This window comes from Phalangium opilio, unplaced genomic scaffold, assembly GCF_054372755.1.
Source record: "Phalangium opilio isolate 3A_F unplaced genomic scaffold, DU_Popi_V2 ptg000086l_1, whole genome shotgun sequence".
Taxonomy (NCBI): domain Eukaryota; kingdom Metazoa; phylum Arthropoda; class Arachnida; order Opiliones; family Phalangiidae; genus Phalangium; species Phalangium opilio.
The window spans coordinates 1,108,763-1,114,822 of record NW_028324191.1 but is presented as its reverse complement, the minus strand read 5'-3'; the positions used below and the strand labels follow the sequence as shown (position 1 = coordinate 1,114,822).

Sequence of the window (6,060 nt, the reverse complement as noted above, 5' to 3'; positions counted from 1 at the left end):
GTTGCCACGGGTCAGGGAGAACCTAGAAAACCTGGAAAAGTCAGGGAATTTGAAAATGGGCCAAAAAGGTCAGGGAAAAGTCAGGGAATTTTATTTTAGTAGGTAAAATTTCTGGCGATAAGTCTTTATTGAAAGAGTAATGAAAGTTTCTCATCCTCTCTTAACACAGAAAACTCTAGAGCAATCCTAAAAAATGTCTAGAATTGTTTTTCTAAAGTTAATGCTCTCTAAAGAAATCTACCAGACTGTTATTTATAGTTAAAATGTTTCTTAATCGTTTTGGTGTGAAAAATACATTGGAAAACTTAAATGTAGAGACTTTATTTAATTATAAGCACTTAAAACGTGCTGTAAACATTTACACTTTCGGCCTAAAAGGTCAGGGAAAATCTCAGAAAAAGGTCAGGGAATTTGGTTTTGAATATTCCGTGGCAACCCTGTAAATGCATTATGGTCAACACCTTGGAAAATCATACATGTTATGTTAATGCTTCTAATGGAATATTGAATGTCACCTCTATAATTTCATTAACAGGATTACAAAGTACTGGTCTATTTGATGCGATCATTAAAAATATTAAAAGTAAGTTCATACCCCTTTTTCATGGACAAATAAGGTAGAGAGGGCCTAGAATGGGGGAAAGTACGAGTCTCGAGATAGGGTATTTTTGACACTCATGAAACTAAAATTTGGCATTTGATTTCATTCACCGCTCTATCAGCTTTGTTTGGAATAAGTAAAGTTCAGACCTCAAATCATTTTAAATTAACTCTTACGCAGTTCCCAAGCTTGTTAAAACCCGTGAAAAAAAATGCAAATAAAAAATGAACCAAGACTCCTGACATTTTGTAAAACAATTTTATTTAATAAATTTAAAAGATTCTATCACATTTTAAGGAACTTAAAAATATCTCTTCAGCCTTATTTGCGCCATTACATTCCGTCCTTTTTATTCCATTTCGAATAATTTGGAATGTAGTAATTAAAATAAGCAAAAAAACCTTTTAAAATAAGTAATTTATAATCTTGGTAAAAGATTGTTAGTAAATTTTTGGTCTTTAGGCACATCAATAACAAAACAGTCATCTTCCAGTTTGGAATAAATTCCAAAATGACAACTTTGAAGTCCTAAAGGGGCCAAACTAAGTTGCACTTGCCCATAATACATTTGTTAGGGTTTCAAAGAAAATGTTCCGTCCTTCTTGATTACGTAAGGAGTTTTCTTGAGGACTGTTTCTAAGTTTCCTTTTTCACCAATGACTGGACACTTCATTTCGACCAAATTATCGTTGACTAGACCGTCAGGGGAACACCCCAAGAATGGATAAGAAGGGTTGACTTCAAAGCCAATCTTCGGTACTTTTAAATTAGACTTTTTTTAAAGCAACAAGTGTTTTTTTTTTTCGTTTGTAATTCCATACTGTGTGAATTCATTTCAATTAAAGTTTAACTGAAGAGGTTTTTGAATTTTTTCAGTAGGATCTTTTGGAAAATATGTGTAATACTCGTAGCAATTTTGACAAGAGAGAGAGCAACAGGTACTAAACAAAACAAAACAGTATTACCAATTTTTATACTCATGTTATGACCAAGGCTTAAGAGTTTACATAACTAATCTGGTTAATATTAGGGTGATTAGGTTTTCAACACTTACCATTTTTGAAAATATTCTCTTCTGAAAATTGTGGTTCATTCATTGCAAGAAATTTCGAGTACTAATTTTCATTTGGCACTGAATTATAAGTTTAAACGTCACATACACTCCCGCTGATGCTACTACAGGCCTCAGGCCTGCCATTTTTTCCCCCTAGATCAAGCTTCGCGTTTTCTCCGGACGGTGGCACTAGTGAATCTTTTTTTCGTTCTTGGCGCGGAATCTGAATTCAACAATAATCCAGTCCCGACCGACTCCCGTAGAAGTTTTCGAAATATTTCCACTCCCTTCCGACTCCGTTCCCTTTCAGAGATAATATTCCCAAAGCCACCCAAAGCCAAATGGTTTATTTTACCCAACTCCAACTCCGACCAAAAATGAGGGAGTCCCTTGGCTTTCTATGGAGTTGGAGTTTTCCCAAAGCCTTTGCAGTCCTCTACTAGAGAGGCAGTTGGTGTTCAAATCTCCTACTAATCAGGGCCCATCTACCAGTCAAAGTTCTTTCATTCCGATTTAAAACGTCGAGATTTTAAATCCTAAATATCAGTATTTTTTCGTCTTTTGTCTCGAAATATTTCTGTCGTGTGTTGTCAGCACGCTTAAAACTAGGTTATAGATTACCGCAAAATCACTCCAGTATAGGAACCAGGGTCGTGCTGAGAACCAAAGCTAGAACAAATTTTATATTGAATAAGCTGCCGTCGAACATAGGGAGTTGCCAATCCTGTAAGCCTGAGAAAAATTTCCTCACTAAGTTTTTACTTTCGCGAGTTTTAGAGGTTCGGAAAAGTATTGGTCCGACCCTGCCTGGCAGGCTGGGCGTCCCTTCAACCACATTTTTATTTATAAATTATTTCCTTACTAAGTTTTTACTTTCGCGCGTTTTAGAGGTTCGGAAAAGTATTGGTCCGACCCTAGCTGGCAAGCTGGGCCTCCCTTCAACCCCATTTTTAGTTCTAAAATTGTTTTATACTAAATTAAAATATATAAAATTGTTTTTAAATTAACTTTTTTGGCACAAATATTATGAGATTTTTGTAAGTTTTTTCGGTTCCAGCTTCTCTGTTTAATTAACGCTTAGTACGTCATAAACAAAAAGGAATGAGGTTGTTTTTGGCGGTAATATATATCGGACCTGCCTTCTATTCAGTACGATTTTCTCTGTTCTTTATCTCCACCATCCGTTTCCGTGTCCCGTCTAGCGTTGTTCTTTAGGGCTTATGCAAATTACTTCATTTCTATTGCGTCAAGTTTCAAGAGAACATGACTCGGGGCTAATTCTAAGCGCTTGTTGCATATTGCTAATAGCGTGCAATCAATGAATAATTATAGTACCCAAACGCATCAATTATCCCACAAATATTAGGTTTGCAACAAAAATATCAAGAAAATTGTTCCAGTTCATAGGACAGAAGTTGATTATTTACTTGTTTCATAATCTATAACCCAAAATAAAGCTAGATTATTTTTATTCATAATTGGAATGATATTTGATATTTAAAAGAAAAAAAATAACCGTAAAGTATATATGCCGGGGTCACCTTACAATAAATTTAGCTAGCCAAGGCAAAACGTTAATATGGCCGGGGCCATCTTGTTTTATTAAAGGCGGCTATGCTGGGAGCATCATATTCGACATACGACCCCCTTTTTCCAAGTTCGCTTCCAACCCCCTTTTCGACTAGAAAGTTTTGATGACGTAGTTACCTCTGCCTGGCGGAGAGTCGGTTCACATGTTTGTAGAAATACGCGGAAAAACGTAGTGCCGCGCGTTTGCTTAAGTTGAGACACGGCCAACTTAGATCATCTCCTACACCGCCTGGACAGGCGACGGAGGAGAAGATCTAAGTTGGCCGTGGTTGAGAGCAGAAAGAGAGAGAGACAGACGCGGACGCTCGGCACTACGTTTTTCACTACGTTTTCCCGCGTATTTCTACAAAACTCATTCTGTGCTAGGAGTAAAACTGCACCAGCTACTTTCGCTCACGCCTTTATCCATCTTTTAAAACGCGACAGATATGGAATTTATAGAGGGAAGTCGAATTGGGTCCCAAAATTTAATATTTCAAGACTTTTTGTATCGTAAAAATTCAGCGAGAGGTCAAACTCACTATTATATTTGTGTTCGTTCACCTCAATGTGGTGGTCGTGGTGTGCTAGATAACGCGAATCGGGTGTTTACAGTCACTAAACCACACACAAATCATTTTAATGATAGTTTAGAAATTGGAATTCGAAAATTTGAAGCTGAATGCAAAAGGTTTGCTATGGAAACGAATACTAAGCTTAGACAAATTTTCGATGATGTTCTCCAAAGGTAATGTGTTATTTCAAAATCAATTATAATAATATGTGGTTTGTAAACTATATATCTAAAACATTTAGGTATCCAAATGTTAGGGGTCACGTTGGATTCGGTGACATAGAATCTGCTCTAATGAAAGCTCGTAAAAGAACAACGCCTAATATTAATTTAGGTAATGTGTTAATTTTAGGGTTTTTATAATTTATACTGCATGAAAACATTATTAAATGTCATTGGCGTATTAACTTATAATTTAACCAGATGGTATATAGCTTTAAATACAGGCTAAAAATTAGCCAGGTTAATGTAATTTGCCTTGAACATGTGAACGGGGTTAGACAGCACAAAAAATTAGATACATTTTCAAAAATAGATTTTGTATTGCTTGAAATGTGTTTGGTCAAAAAAGATAATATACTATGAAAATCAACTTTAGGTGTTCCCAGTTGCTTACGCTCTGATGACCCTAAAGAACACAATAGCTTACGAAGCCACCTTTCAGAGAGTACGCGAAAAATTCCCTGATCTCTTGCCACAACTGGCTATAAGCGATTTCGAGATGGCACTTATGAATGCCATTCAAAATGTATTTCCCAGGACTGTCCGAATATCTGGGTGTTTTTTTCATTATTGTCAGGTGTGTATCCATTCACCAGTAGATATCAACCACGCCGTTTAACTAATAATTGTAACGTGAAATTTAACTGTGATAGGCTATATGGAGAAATTCTACCAGGTTTGGTCTTACAAGGTTCTATAGGGAAAATCCAAGAGTTAAAAAGATTATCAGGATGATTATGGGCATGGCGCTACTACCGCCAAACAAATTCGAAGAAGCCATAACGTTTTTCACTCAAGAAATAAATGAATTGGTTAATGAGAACCAAGCGTTGCACCCTTTGATCGAACTTAGGGAGTATGTTGTTACAACGTGGTACCAGACCATAGGTCCCGAACGAGTTTCTGTTCATGGAAATCAGCGTCGAACAAACAATCACGTTGAATCATTTCATAATGTATTGAAAAATAAAATTAAAACAGCCCATCCAAACATATGGATATTTCTAAGTACGATTACACGATTGAAATTGATGTTATTTCCACAGCGCAAATATTAAAAAAATTTTCATTTAGAAAAGCTAATGGAGGTGGAATTTTCCCAAGCGAGTGACATTCGGGCAATATTTGGAGATGTCAATAACATCAGACGTGCTCCTAATCACGTCTACTTGACAAATAACAGGAACTTAGTTAGAGCTACTCAACATTTAGCTTCTGGATTTTTCACAGTTCCAGCATTTCTGTCAAGAGTGGCACATTTAACCCCTGAATTTAACAGACCAGCTTTACCACCTCGCGTCGCGCAACCAGAACCCGCCGCACTTGCAGGCAACGGAGACGATTATCTCAATCCTGCGAACGACAACGTTGATCCGGACCTCGCCAACGACAACGTTGATCCGGACCTCGCCAACGAACTGGCTGATCGTGCTCTCCCCGCCAACGAACTGGCTGATCGTGCTCCCCCCGCCAACGAACTGGCTGATCCTACTCCCCCCGCCAACGAACTGGCTGATCCTACTCCCCCCGCCAACGAACTGGCTGATCGTGCTCCCGCCGCCAACGAACTGGCTGATCGTGCTCCCTCCGCCAACGAACTGGCTGATCGTGCTCCCCCCGAAAACGAAGTGGCTGATCCTACTCCCCCCGCCAACGAACTGGCTGATCGTGCTCCCCCCGCCAACGAAGTGGCTGATCGTGCTCCCCCCGCCAACGAAGTGGCTGATCGTGCTCCCCCCGCCAACGAAGTGGCTGATCCTACTCCCCCCGCCAACGAACTGGCTGATCGTGCTCCCCCCGCCAACGAAGTGGCTGATCCTACTCCCACCAACGACGAGGGCGAAGCAAACAGGTTGACCGAAAGCAATGCTTTAATTGATCACGCTTATGGTGTCGGAAACGTCCTCGCCAATCAGGATGGCAACAGGTCACACAGAAATGTACTACAATGGAGTAGTGAAGATAGCGATAGCGATAGTGATCTGCCCTCAATAAGTGGAGCTTTCAGACCATCATCATCTGGCTCTTTTGGACCAACAA

General features: G+C 39.0%; 1 long non-coding RNA gene across 1 annotated transcript; it reads right to left on the bottom strand.

Annotated features, from left to right (window-relative positions):
• Positions 1–840: 840 nt before the first annotated feature.
• Positions 841–2,971, bottom strand: LOC149650537 (uncharacterized). The gene is made up of 2 exons (XR_016371559.1): positions 1,656–2,971; positions 841–1,542 (listed from the first exon to the last, which is right to left on the bottom strand). It is a non-coding gene; the product is annotated as an uncharacterized LOC149650537 (long non-coding RNA).
• Between the last annotated feature and the right edge of the window lie 3,089 nt (positions 2,972–6,060).